The sequence below is a fragment of the Dioscorea cayenensis genome, chromosome 18 (genome assembly GCF_009730915.1).
Source record: "Dioscorea cayenensis subsp. rotundata cultivar TDr96_F1 chromosome 18, TDr96_F1_v2_PseudoChromosome.rev07_lg8_w22 25.fasta, whole genome shotgun sequence".
Classification (NCBI taxonomy): Eukaryota; Viridiplantae; Streptophyta; class Magnoliopsida; order Dioscoreales; family Dioscoreaceae; genus Dioscorea; species Dioscorea cayenensis.
The window spans coordinates 18,502,159-18,517,596 of record NC_052488.1 but is presented as its reverse complement, the minus strand read 5'-3'; the positions used below and the strand labels follow the sequence as shown (position 1 = coordinate 18,517,596).

Below are 15,438 nucleotides of genomic sequence, written 5' to 3'. Positions count from 1 at the left end.
AGTGTTAAATGAAGTTCTATGAGTTCAAAAAAGATTTTAGAAGTGAAAAGAAGTTAGTTTTTATAAATTGATTCACTCCTCTCCCCACACACACTTTAATATCTGAAGTGGGTTTAGTTTAAAATCACTTGTCGGAAGTGGAGGAAATGCACTTCCCCACTTGATACAAATGAACACGAAGTGGGAGGAAGTCGGGACCACTCACTCACTTCCCCACTTTCACGAGAATGAGCGCCCCTAAACATGCATTTGCTAACTTATATAATCTACCCATTTTTATAAGCTTTAATTATTTAAATAAGTATATTTATTAATTAGTTTTAAAAATATTAATACTAAATATATATTATAATAAAAAAATAAAATTTTAATTATATTTAATATTAATTAATTCAAAGTGTGATCAGCTTATACCAAAATGCTCCTCTAAACCAATTTTTAGAAATGATACCCTTTAATACATAAGTTTTCCACATCAACCAAACACAACCATGAAGATATTTATCAAAATATTCCATGTCCATCCACTTCATATAAACACAATTTTATTGATCTCTATCGTTGAAGCCTTAGCTGATTCTCTTCATGTAAAGGTTTTAGTTAGTTAGGATCATGACACTTCTCACTTCACTATTTTTAAAATTTTGTTCTAGATTTCATCACTCAAATACACCATTAGGTAAAAAATTTAATATGAAATGATAAAATCACCTTTCAATAATTTTTTGAAACTTTAAAAGTTTACATAAACTCATTGAAAAAATTTAGAATATATATAATTTAAATATCATTTGAACCAGGACATTAGTGCTATTTTTAGATTTTATAATAATGAGGTTATAATAGAGAGAATTTTTCGAAGAGAAAAATATATGTTGAGGGTTTTATATAAATAAATGAAACTTAAGGAGTTTTTTTCCCAAATCATGATACATTACAAAAAGCTTAAAACAATCACTTGTTATAAATTTTGCTTGCAGGCATCTTCCTTTGAAATGAATACAAGAAATTTGAACTCTGTTACATTTTGATCACTGTGAGAAATTTGGAGTTCCATTTCACTTACCACTTGCATTAAATTAATCTCAAAAAGCACTATTCTCTTGCTCTTTACTTTTTCAACTAACTGCACTGGAACCATAGAACCCTTAGAAATTTGAATCGGACCAAATAATCTATTAGTAATCAGATCTTGATTAAAACCTTTCATGTGGTGAGAATTTGAATCATGAGTGATAATACATTTCTAGTTGTGTGAGTAGTAATGATTGTGTGTGAATGGTTCTAGTATCCATGTATGTACAGGCCCCACCTCCAATTGGTCCACCGAAGTTTATACACATTCTTATTTTTTTAACGGCTTAATTGCTAATTTTGATAATTAAAAAATAAAAAATAATAACGTATGCTGAAACTAGGCTAACTTAAGTTTATTATCCATAGGATTTATAACTAAATTGAACCCAGATATTTATAACCAAACCTTAGCAGAGTAAACCATTTTTCTTTTGCAAATAAAGCGTCGAAAAATTAACAAAAAACTTTACGGAAATATATGGCATCTCCGTTGCACCTTCTTAAATTTGCCTTTTGGACTCATATTGAGTCCTGTGTTTCACTCTAACACATGCACCCCACATGAGATCAATTAACTGGATATCAAGTAAAGACCTTTTCATTTTCTCTTCAATTTATCTTTTTAGATTTATTTTTATCAGAAGTATTCACATTATTTGAACCCATTGCACATGGGTTTAGCCCTAAACTCAACATGTAAATCCATCACTTATTAACTACATTGTTTGAAGTCAACATACTAGACACAGATGATTTATGTCCTCTCATTTTTCCCTTTCAAACCTGCATTTGCCTAAATTCCTAGTTCAATTATAGCAATTGTTTGGAATGATCATGCATCACCTGCATTGCCTAAATTCCCTAGTTCAATTATAGCAATTGTTTTTGGAATGATCATGCATCTATACTTTTCACAATTGCCATGTACTTATAAATATGACATGCATAATCGAGTAGAACATATTCAACTTTAATTATGTAGCATGTTTATCAATCACTGTTTATCTTGAGTGTCTACTTTACGAATATTTTTAATTACGATCTAGAGCATGATTGGGAGTATATACATAAAGATATCGCTTGTAGATAGATAATACTTTATTTCAACCCGTCCCTAACATGACCTAAAATCCTAAATTTGGGATCATGATTAACTCCAAACTCACCCCAAATCTTGCCCCCAAATATGAGGGGTGGGGTCTATGACCTCAAATTTAGGGGTCACAAAAAGTAACCCTCAAATTTGGAATCCCACAAATTTATTATTTTTAAATAATATTTTTATTTTTATTTTAATTTTATTCTAATTATAAATTCATCTTTAGCATTTGTTGTATGTTTGTCTATGATTTTTAATATAAAATATCTAATTAAACAATTTTTTTTTAAAATTGTAATCAACGATGTATTTAATAAGTATTAAATATTTGCATGTTATATGGAAAAAATAATTTCATTATTTATCAAGCTAATTATGAAATTCATAATTAAATTTCTAAATGAATTAAATCATAAATTAAAAATATTTTAGTCATTAAAATATTTTAAATTATTTTTATTAGTAATATATTACATTTTAATATATATTTAATTAAATAAATATTAAAAATAATTAATTTCAAGTATTTTTGTGATTGAATAGTAATAATAATAAAAATATGATGTATAAAAAGAATATTCTAAAAACATATTTTTGGGGATAAAATTTAAGATTTATATTAAGGTATAATTTATCATAAATGAATTAAATTTGAGATTTGAAATAAATTTTTTGGGTTGTGGGTTGGAGATGGTCTCATGCTTAAGGTTTACAAATATATAGGAATCATAAAAGGTGGAGCCATATTGATGAATTCTATATATTATTGGATTCTTGGTTGTCAATGAGCACTTATTCACTAATCATGGTAGGATAGGCCATCCGGCTTTATTATAATGGAGGGTTTAGATTATAGCTACCTATCATATATATATATATATATATATATATATATTACCACCATTGAATTATAAAGTAATTATTTGATTTTTTGTTTTTTAAATAATATCCACCACTCAATATTTTTCAAAAGCGACAAATGGCATCAATACACGAGAAGCTACAAAAGAGAACAGCAATATTATGAAACAGTGAAAGCATCGAATTGCTAGAAATGGTAATGAGGCATACATAAAAAGAGAAAAAAGACTAAGGGGTATACAAGGTTGCCATGGACATAAGACCCAAGAAGCCTTACACATGACTACATTGTATAATTTGGTAAGGGTTGATTATTTGCTACCCTTGAAAAGGGATTGGTGCTTGCGGTGGGGGAGGAGGATCTTAAAAACTCAAGGTTGCGTTTGATTATAGAAGTTGTGTCCTCCAATTGATTTGGTCCTCTTTTCTTCTTGAATTTCAAAAAGCAAAAATAAAGAAAAAAAACTTAATTATAATGGTAGTGATTGGCAATAAGTGCTGATTGAAAATACAGTTGTTTCTTTTTAACCAAATGTTTTAAAGTATAGCATGTCCCACAATATCCAAGCTATCTCTATAGTAGGGGTTAAAATGATTCCTTCAAGAGGACGAGGCCTTTATAGTCGGTAGCTTGGATAAGCCAAATATTTGACCAAAGTGATGCCAAATATGGTCAGCAGTGGGTTTATAGAGGAAAAAGTGGTCTACCAGTTTCACTGTTGCATGGCAAAGGAGACATGTGGTTGTTGGTGGCCCGTTGCATCTCTTCTTAACTATATTGTCAAGGGTGAGGAGTTTGTTGTTCCAAGCAAGCCAGTTAAACAGAATGATTTTCCAAATGTTGGGATACTTCCAAAGGATAGAAGCCACAGAGCACCTAATTCCACCGTTATTCAAGAAATGGTAAAAGGACCTATTCCTCTCAAGGGTCCACACTTTGGATTTTGTGAGATTATTAGAGATGCTTCACAGGGAATCTCTAAGATGTAGTGCTTTGGGTCAAGAGATATTAAGGAACAAGTAAACGGAATCATCAAAGCTAAGCAAGAACTTACAAGTCAAGGCCCATGGCTGAAGAGCGACCTGGAATAGTGTTGGTCACAAAGCACATAGAGTTCTACCATTAAGCTATCCATCATGCTAAAAAGAGATGGAGCAACCTTTTCTGATGATGGGGTGTAAATAGACACAAAAGTTAGAAGGATGTGCAAGTGCCATAAAAAAAAACTTCCTTTTTGGAGGGGTATGATGGAAGTTCCAAACTAATATGTGTGTGGTAATAGTTGAACTAGATAACCTGCTATCAGCACCAGTAAGTTTGAGAAAATCTTCTACCACAATTTCCCTAGCAAGGCATTGTTAAATTATTGAAGGTTGAGAATACCTTAATTGTATTGATTATGTGATTTATAAATGCAATGCCAAGCCAGAATACACATGGCTTTTAGGCCTAGGTCAGGCTCATGCCAAAGAAAATCCCTACCAAAATTATCAATAATATGAACAACCCAACCAAGTAACTTAAAGATAACATCCAGTAGGTTGGAATCATAGAGAAGACAGAGTTAAAAAGGGTGATTTGTCCTTCTAAATAAAGGAAATTGGATTTCCATGATGACAATCTTGTCCATATGGTCAGGATCAATTCCATCCACTCTTGTCATCTAGGGCATCTACTAATGATTAGGACTCTAAGATAGGTGAGTGAAAGGAGATCCCAAGAGCAATTGAGTATCACAACCAAATTAACATCAAGGAGATGACCACAACTAGATGCAAAGGAAACTCTTGCTGTCGTTAATAGCTAAACCTAAAATGGCTTCAAAGATATAAAAGGATAAGCTTCATGATCCTAAAGTCCTCATCTCCACATGTTGTGATAATAATGAGATAGTCTGCATAGTGAAAGTAACATGTTTTCCCCCCTTTTCTAAGCGGGACTGCATCTAGGATGCTAGAGCTTAGGGCATGAAAAAATATTACGTTAAGTGTATCAGCCACCAAGGTAAAAAGAGGCACCAACATGGGGTCACCCTACCTAAGACAATGTCGATAACAAATGTATTCGTGTGGTGCACCATTTTTCAAAATATTTGCCTTAAAGGAGGAAAGAAAGTTGCAAATTCAGCCAATCCAACAATGACTAAAGCTTCTTACCCCTAAAGATTTCGAGAAGAAACTCCCAATCGATCATATCAAAGGCCTTCGTGAAATCCATTTTGAAAATGGATCCAGGGAGGTTTTACTTTCACAGCTTGAAATATGAGTTCTTCTGACTTAACAATATTGTTCTCAATACATTTGCCTTTCATAAAGGCAATCTAGGTGGCATCAACTAACTCATTCATCATGGTGCTCAATCTTGAGGCTAAGATTTTAGAAATGATCTTGAATAAAGAGTTAATCAAACCGATAAGGTAAAAGTCCACGATGTTCTTAGGAGTGTCAGTCTTTGCAATTAAGACAATGAAAGCCTAGTTAATGCATTCTAAATTGGCACAACCTTCGTAGAAGTCATTGTACATAGTAAATAGGTTGCTTTAGATGGTGTTTCAGTGACACTGGAAGAAGATCAAAGATGGGGAAGCATCAAGGCCAGATGCATTATCAACACCTAGGTCAAATTAAGGTCACCTTTTTCACTTGCTCTAGAGTAGAAGAGACTTCCAAATAGGACAGGTAAATCCAGAATTTGAATACAAGATGGTGAAGCATCAAGGCCCAATGCATGCTAGAGATACCCGATATCATCCATGGATTGCTTGCCCATTGCTATTGATGAGTCAAGGAGACCACGCATAAAGCTAGTGAATGGAATGTAAGTATTAAAATTGCTATATTTTTATGTACAATTGTTAATGATGAGCTATTTAATTTATTCATTGTCTTTGTATATTTGTAGGTTGCATCCCTCAAATGTCTGTGCTCGAAAAATTACATACACCTTAAAGAAAAGAATGGATGAGAATGGATATAGTTGGAAGAATGTCTCTAAGGAGACAAAGGACTTCTATTAGAATGAATTTTAGGTAGATTTATATAATATTTAAAACAAATTTGTTTTCTTATGTTTGTAATATTTATTGAATTGGTAAATCCTTAACATGTTGGTAAAAATATATAATTGATGTTGTCTATGAGGATAAATAAATTGTAACGTTAATTTATTTATCCTCACAAACCTAGAGATTATTTGTACATAGGTATTATGTCATCTCCATCATTCAAATATTATTGCTTACTTAGTACTTAAATTGGTAATTGTTAGTGAATTTGAAAATCATTATCATGATTGTTTGGATGTTGGCAAAGTACGTAATTAATGTTGCTTGTGGAACTAAATTTTATTGACTTATTAATTATTTAGTGTCATTTTCCATAATCTAGATCTTGTTGTTAGTATTTTACTATAATTATAATTAGCAAAACATTAGTAGTTTAATATAAAACATTGGTTAGTTTTTTTAAATCGATAATTATATATAATATGTATGTTTTTGTTTATGTTAAACTACATAAATTCTTTGTGTGGGATGAGTCAATGTTATCTGCTATTAAGATGGGATGGCAACGTAAAGCTGTGGAACGGTATTTAGCATTGATGTGTAGTTTGAGAAAGGGGAAAGAAAAATCAATGCATGTGTCTAACTTTGCATGGAAGACATAGACCGAGGCATGGAATTCCCCGGAATTTAAAACTCAGTGTAAGAAAACTACTGCAAACTGACTCACTGAGATTGTAGGACCTAGATTAGGTATATCCTGACACACAGGAGGCTCCATTTCTCATGCTTCCCATGCGGACAAATTAGTAATTTGTTTAATATTTATATAAATGTGTTTTAAAATTATAAGAATTAGTTTAGTGATAATTGTAACAAAATTCAATTTGTTGTATTATTCTAGCGATCGAGGCTTGGACGTGATCCTCACCCTTTTGAGCTTTTTGAAGTGACTCATACAAAGAAAGGTAACTCCATGCTTGTTGATGCATGTGCTCAATTTATTTAGGTAAGCGGAACAAATTTTTGCTGGGTTTTTAATTATAGACTTTGTCTGCAATGTTATTGTGAGTTTATATTTGGTTGTTTTGAGAATAATATTTAATGAGTTGAGTTAACTGATGTAGGATCGCTATCTAGAGCTTGTGGAGCATGCATCTCAAACCCAAGCGTGTATCTTTTATCCACATTCATCTTCAAGTTTGTTCACAGGTTTATCCTCTGAGGCACTACATGCTGAGGTTAGAGATTTGCGTCAAACACTTAGGGTGTGTTTGGTTTGGAGGATTTGGTTTTCCAATGTATATCCAAATTCTTTGACTTTAGAAATTTGTTGTTTGTTTCATTGTATTTGCTTTTCAAAGGGATGTCAAAATCCCATGGATGATGGATTTTGTTTTACAGCCATTTAGGCTGTAAAACAAAATCCTGATTACAAAATCCCTCACGTGACTGTCACGTGAGGGATTCACGGGCTGGTTGGGAAAAAAGCAGAAGGTGAGAGGATTCCAGATTCTCGTGTTTTCTCTTTTCCATATCTGGGGTCCGGCTGTTCTTCTTCTTAGGAGCAGCATCAGAAGGTGATCTTTGCGAGGATTCAAGGTTTGTATTTTTTTTCTTTCCCAAATCCGACCTCCGAATTTCGATGTTTTTCTTAGGAGTAACAGATCAACCAAGAGAGGTTGGGTTGTAGATCTTGTTTTTTTGAAATCTTATCTTTTTTCTTCAATCCAACAATTTTTTCAGAAATCTTATGGTTTGCTTCCAACCGAGAGGGACTTGTTTCACGGTGATCACTTCAAGGTATTTCCTCTTCTCCCATCGATCTCTTGTTTTTTTCTTTTTCCCCATTTTCATCGTCAATTTTGGTAATGTTAGGTTTTTCTTTTCTTTCATTAATAATAATCTCCTTAAATTTAGTAATTATTTTTCCTTTTTTAAAAGCTTTCATAATTAATGGGATATGTGTCTTATATTAACTCTTAATGTTTCATGGTCTTGGGAAGAGATTTGGAGAGAGAGAGTGATTTGTGTTTGTTAGGATTTGAGATTGATATCTTTTGTTATTATATATATATACAGATATATTGTGGAGACTTGGTTTTTGGATTTAATAACATTGGGGGGAATACTTAATTCATATGTTCATTGTGTTGTGGGGAGAATATGGACAATGGAAATTATTTGGTTGCTTAATTTTCTTTTTTCTTTTTTTTTTTTTTGAATTATTTAATGTTTTGGCCGTGGAAGAATGTATTTCTTAATTTGGGGAGCAGAAGTTGTAATCTGTCTTAGGCATGCTCATATGCTTCTTTGTTCTTTATCTCCATGTGGTAATTGAAATGGGTGTTTTAAGAAATTTTTTATCTTCATTGTTCGTAGTTGTTCATTCTTTACATTTTATATCTTTCCTTTTGTATTAATGTTCTTGTTTTCTTATATTAATTTCAGGAGGAATGACTTTATTTCGGCGAAGAAGGATAATTCTACTCTCTATATATAGTGGAAACTTATTTGTGATGGGAGTTCTCATGTGTTATTTTGTGTGTGTAATATATGGTGAAATGTGGAGTATTATGGGTTTTATATAGAGTACTTATGTGAGGAGGTTCATAACTAGGTTAATATGTATTTATAGTTAAGTTTGATGTGTTGTATGTTGTGAAATTTCATATGTTGTAATATGGAGATAAATACCTATATGGAGTTGTTGGTTGTTTGTTTGTTGTTTTGTAAGCACCTATAAGTTTTGATGTTTATAAATAATGATTTTTATAATATTTGTTAGTGTTCTATAATGATGCTTATTGCAATAATATAGAGAATTTGTTGTGCTTTATAAGTTATGTGGTGTTTGAATGTTCATTATTTTTAGTGTATTAATTTATTTTTTCTATCGCATGATATATATCTTGTCAGGTTATAGACTTTTGAAGTTATATATGTAGACATTTGAAGTTTTGAAATTTATAATTTTATATAGTTTTATTTTAATTTTTGATTTTCACATTTCTAGGTTGTGTTATCGAATTTATTATCATTATTTTTAAAATAAGGGTTATTTTATAAAATAAATAAATACAAACATTACGAAAAATTAAAAATATAAATATGATTTTTTTCTATCCAATATTATAACAATACAATTTAATGAATTTTTTTATCATTAAAATCTAATAGATTTTTTTTTTTGTGATAAATAAAATCTAATCCAATCAACATATTTATCCTTATGGGGGTAATCTCACCATGGTTTTTATATCTTCTAAATCCATCAAAACAAACACATGTTTATCAAATCCGGATTTAAAAATCCTTCCAAACAAACACAAAATTCTGAAATCCAGTATTTTCAAATACAGTTAACCAAACAACAGATTTCATTCTCCTACATGTTCAAATCCATGGATTTACAAATACACTGTAATTAAAAATCCACTGCATTTTCAACTACATCAAACCAAACACACCCTTAGTCAAGTCCAAGATCATGAGTAGAGGCTTCAACAAAATCTTAGTCAAGTCCAAGGTCGCGAGGAGAGGCTGCAACAGAAGCTTGGCCAAGTACAAGATAATAACAACGAGCAATAACAAAGTTTGCTTGAAATGAAAGAGGAGAGTGACCAATATCGTGCGGAGATGATGCATCAAATGAAGGACATGATGATGAGTTTTGAGAGGAGGATTCTTCAACAGTCGCAGTTTACCATACACAACTCGCAACCATTTACTGATGATCATGATGTTGACTTATAGTTGTATTTGTCATATACTTATTATTTTGTGTTGAACATATATACTTAAACATTTCTTTTTGTATGAATTGATCAGTTTATCTTATTTATTGGTATTCTAGATTAAAAATTTATGTACCAGATTTTAAAAAAAAATCATGAATATAATTTTTATTTTATTTTATTTTATTGACTTAAATGTTAGAAACCGATTTATTTGTTTGAATATTGTTTTTTAATTAAAAAACTTTAAAAACGGATTAGGAACAAAAAAAAAACTATTGTTTCTAATGGGGGGGAACAAAAATAAAATAGAAAATATTCTGTTTGGAATCTGTTTTCAATTTTTGTAACGGTGGTTTCTAAATTCAGAAACGGAATTACAACAGAATTTAAAAACAGATTAGAAACATATATACCTTATTCTGTTTTAATTTTTTAAAAGTTAGAAACATATTGGATCCCGTTTCTAATTCGTTTCTAAATTTAGAAACGGAACATTTTCCCGTTTCTATTTAAATTAGAAACAAGGGTTTTCGAAACAGATAAATTCCGTTTCTAATTCGTTTCTAAACTAAATTAATAACGGATTAGAAACAAAAAATGCTCTTTCTAAACAGTAATATTCTTGTCATGTTTGTAAGCAAATAGAGTAACCTAGTTTGTCTAAGCTTGGGGTTTCTTTTAGAGCTGAATTGATTGATGAAGTGGTTCCTGCAGAGTTTGCACCATTTACAAAAAAAATCAACTTATAATTCATATTTTGAATACATATCCTTCAATGTTCCAATATAACCAAGGAATTTCCAATCTGTTCTTTACTTATAAGTTACACTGAAATTTCATCATCTAATTTTTTTTACTGCTTAAGTTTGTTGATGTATTATCATATGATCTGTTAATGTAAATGGCTAATTAACACCACACCCTAGATCTTTTATATATTTGGTACTCTATATATATAACAAGAATTATAAACTTGAAGAGACAAAAATATGTAGTTTAGAAAGTATTCAGTGTGGTGATGAAGGGAGAAATAATTAATGCATGTTAGCTCATAGAGCCTTTCATCTTGCTCATTACCTTGTTCTTTTATAAGAAAGACTTTATTACAAACGACCAATTAAAAAATAACAACACCACTAATTAAAGACACTCACCAGTAATGCTGATGCAGCGGTATACTCGAGACCGTTGATTCGCGCACGAATACCCGGTAACAAGCTTCCAACGCCTGTTGATCAAAGATAACCAGGAATTGGGAAGAGTAAAATCTTATTACTCAAGAAAATGATTATCACAAAACTGATTTCCTCTTGCCCATAGGCTTACATTAAATAGGCGAAAATAACACTAAGAAAGGAGATAATTCGAAAATTTACCAAAAATAGTAAATTCTCAAATATCAGCAAGAAATAAGAGATCTATCAAAATAAAGACAATTGACACAAACGGCTCACAAATCAGAGATTTCTATCCTAAGATATAAAGAAATCAATTATTACTAAAAATAGCAAAATTAGGGTTTTCGAGGCATAAACGATGGAATTTAGCCAAATTTTGGTATGACACAAACTTGTGACTTTTGTTCCTTGACCCGTTTCCCATCAAATAGACCAGGTAAAACCACAAAATCTCGTCGCCCGCCAAATTACCGAAATGCCCTTGAGTCGTATTTCTCCATGTACGCACATGCCACGTCATCTATGCGCCCGTCATCAAATGCTCTATGATTATTATCTTGTTAGCTAGCACATAATTAACTAATTGATTAATGATCATGCATGGCAACAGTGATGGACCATGCCGACAATGGAACTAGCTAAAACACACCAACAAGATAGAGTTCAATGGTGGTTGTTCCAAGTCAATGCGAGAAAGATAAACAAAAGAGAATGCCAGCTTTTGATGGAGACTTTAAGAAAAGTTGATGAATAATAGCTTTGCATGCCGTCATGAGTCAACCACACGTGTGAACCATAATAAGTTGTAAAAAGAAGGTGGCTATATCTTATTGATATCTTGGCATTGCATTGATTTGGGGGCCACTTAAACATTATTAATTGTTTCCCTCCACATCGGCATATTGTCCATCTTGATAGTGTCAATCAAGCATTGAATTGTGGTTGAAATGAATGAACTTTAAAAAATCGAGCTCAAACTTAAGCTTTGTATGATGAATGTAAATGTACTTTAGTTGTTGTACCTACTGCCATGCGCTGTGGACATTGATAAGAAAATGGATGTGAATGTAAAATGGGAATTTGAGTTTGTTAAGGGTTAGTGCCCCGACTTCATTTGACTTGATTTGAAGATGAGTCCGGCGGCATAGATCTATTTAGAGAATTTAGGTAATTAGAAGTAATAGAATCGCCTTAAGTTATTCTTTACGATCCACCATATTAGTGATCCAAATTATTTTTTTATAAAAATAAATAAATCATTAATTCATTAAAACTAAAGGGACAAGTAAAAAAAAAAACTGATTAAGGTCAAAGACCACTAGAAATAGATATAACTAGATACTTAAAATAAAGATACAGAAACAAATAAAGTGACATCCTAGAAATAATTAGTGATTGGATAATCCATCCAAGGTAGCACAAATCTAGATGCTTTGGCATTTGGTTGGATTTAATGTTGGTTGTCATATCCTATGATCACTCACACAAAACCCCAGAAACTCAAGATTTTTTTTTTTTATGTTGGAAATCAAATTCTCGAGCTTAATTTTTTGCATTTAGAATTGCGAACACCTAGATGAGGCACATGTGATTAGATTTAAATATTAGTCAAAATTAACATACATGATATAGAATTACAATAATTCAATTTGTAACTGAACTAGGGACCCGTTCATAACTTAGGGTTTCATCTTATGTAAATGTGTATTTATATATGATTTTGGCAAAGTGTATGCTGGTGGTGGATTTTTATTTTATTTTATTTTATTTTATTTTTCTGATTTTAAATTTTCTATGTAAATTTATGTGTCCTTCTTTGATTTTCTTTTGATACTATAGTTTTTTTTTTCAGTGTTTGCCTAGATTTAAATAAAAAAGATTTAAATAAAAAAATATTTGTACCACACTTATTTCAAAAAAAAAAATATATTTGTATAAATTAAATTCAGACTGTGATGAAAACAAAAATTTATCAAGTTTGGCAGTTGGGTACTTTATCCACCACATGATAAAGGTTTTCAGTAAAACATGAATCTTTGTTCGTCCTCTTTGTGGGAGAAAGAACACATGCATATGGTGGTTGTCCCTTCGATAAAAGAACAAGACATCGTGTATACCACTATAAAAGACAATGCGGTGTAAATGTTCTTATAAATTGAAGTCCCACATTGGCATGAACCACAATTAAAAGGTGAAGAGGGTCATCAGCTCTTCACAAATATGTGTGGGATTTATGAACATATAAACTCAGATCTATAGAAATCCATGCAATCATCGCAATAGATAAGTAATTGTACGATTAATTTTCATAAAAAAATCAAAGATTTCACTCTCTTTCATATATATATATATACAGTTATGTTTTTCATTGTCACAATAAAAGAGTAATAATGTGATTAATTTCTATAAAAAAAATTAAAGATTCGGCACTCTTTCAAAATAAAATTGAAGATTTGATATTTAATATAGGTAAGAAGTGGTTTGTCCATATTGTCAAAAAATAAATAAATAAATAAATAATGTATTGTACTATTTGATTATAATACGAGTTTTATATGTGATGAAGAACCATAATATATCCCATATATGATAATATTTTCTTAATTTTTTCATGATTTATAAGAAAAAGGTGAAATGAAGATTCATCTCGCATTGATTTTTTGGAAGTTTCTAAATTTCCCATACATATACTCAAAGCTAACTAGGGACAAATTTAGATCTTGTAATATATTATTCATAACCGCAAATGAAGTCATGCCAAAAGTCCGAATCTGTATTTATATTTCAAAAACATTTAACATAAAATAAAAGCAGGGAAATTCGAAACACAAAACTTGAATATTATGAATTTATGATTATTTATGCATATATGGTGAAAAAATGTTTATTTTCAAGTTAATAATTATGGTTGGTTTATTTATAAATAATAATATTATTAATTTAATTGTTACAATAATTATTTCATCTCTCGCCCACCCCGATATTATTTTTTTAAAAATTAACCTTAATTTTCATAACACTCAGTAAAATTCTCAGTCTGCTCATCTTTTAGCAAATAATTTTAAAATTTTCAAAATTTTATTACTTTAACTTTTTTTTAATCGGATTATGACTTTATTCACAATATAATTTTTTAAAATTTTATTAAATTTTTAAAAAAGATTAGATTTTTGTATTGAATACATTTAATAATTTTGAATTCAGATTTAAAAATTGTATTTTTCATGGATGCCAAATACATTCCCATTCTTTTATGTGGTTGTATTCATGTCGATGAACCAATGATAAGATAATTAGTTTGATGATTAAACCAAATAATTCATAATTGGAATGATAAGAATTAATTGGGGTGGTTAGGTGGTCCTCACTCACATAAGAAAATTATTTTATCATCATATTGAGATTTTAATATGAAAGCAAGACATCAATCATGAAAAGATTGGAGGCACCAAAGGATAAGATGCCACATTTAAAGAGTGGACGCAAAATATTGTAAAGCCAAATTGATGCAAGTACAGCATTTCTTTTTCATTTAACTTTGTTTTTTTAAATTTGGTTACCTAAGCAAATGAAGAAGAAAATTCCTGATTTTATTCTTGAAAAGTACACTTTGATGTTTTTTTTCCCGCAATATCGTAGAAAAATTGATTAATATATATATATATATATATATTGATACCGGGTTCTTAAGTAAGATGTTTGTATCTTATTGAAGAAACAAGTTCTAATATCATAAATTTGGTGAGATAGTAATTCATCACATGCACGTAAGATATTTGTGTCTTGCCAAAAAAATAGGTTCTAATCTCATCATATGAGGTGAAAAGATAGGTGTGTTAAAGTAGTATTTCATCGCATGTACACAACCTTGACACATGTTTTGTTCACATTATATCTATATAAAAATGATATTTGTTTATATATCCTTACATATTTTTTTTTGTAGTTATTTATATATTGTTTAGCTAAAAGTATATTAAAAAATTATTAAAAAATAAACTATTTTCGCTATCTTCACTTCCTTTATTTTAAAAGATAAAAAAAATAAACATCAATATGTATTTTTATAGAATTTATAAATTAACTTTTAACCACAAAAAATATATAATAAATAAATAACATTTTATAAGGATTTGTTACCAATTACCCAAGTTTTTTATTACTTTCATTATGACCAGAGCCTTGTGGGTAATAATATAATAATAATTTTATTTATTTATTTACAAATCAAAATAATTTTCATAATTATGGGGAATATTAATTAGTTGCTTGTTATAAGGAATCAAAATTAAATGAGTACGTCCTAAGAAGAAGAAGAGGTTTGGGTTGACGTATAATGTAATTTGTCAAACATATTGAGTTATATAGGTTTGGGAATGATTTTTCTAAAACAATATTTAATTTTAATAATTTTTTTAACTAAAATAATTTGTATTATGTAAAAATATAAAATATAATTCATATAAAAATAGTGTGTAAAC

The 15,438-nt window shown here is 30.1% G+C and overlaps 1 long non-coding RNA gene across 1 annotated transcript; it reads left to right on the top strand.

Moving 5' to 3' along the window:
* The first annotated feature begins 7,577 nt into the window (after positions 1 to 7,577).
* On the top strand, positions 7,578 to 8,765 carry LOC120281685. Its single transcript, XR_005542761.1, has 3 exons — positions 7,578 to 7,641; positions 7,786 to 7,842; positions 8,491 to 8,765. It is a non-coding gene; the product is annotated as an uncharacterized LOC120281685 (long non-coding RNA).
* Positions 8,766 to 15,438: the final 6,673 nt, after the last annotated feature.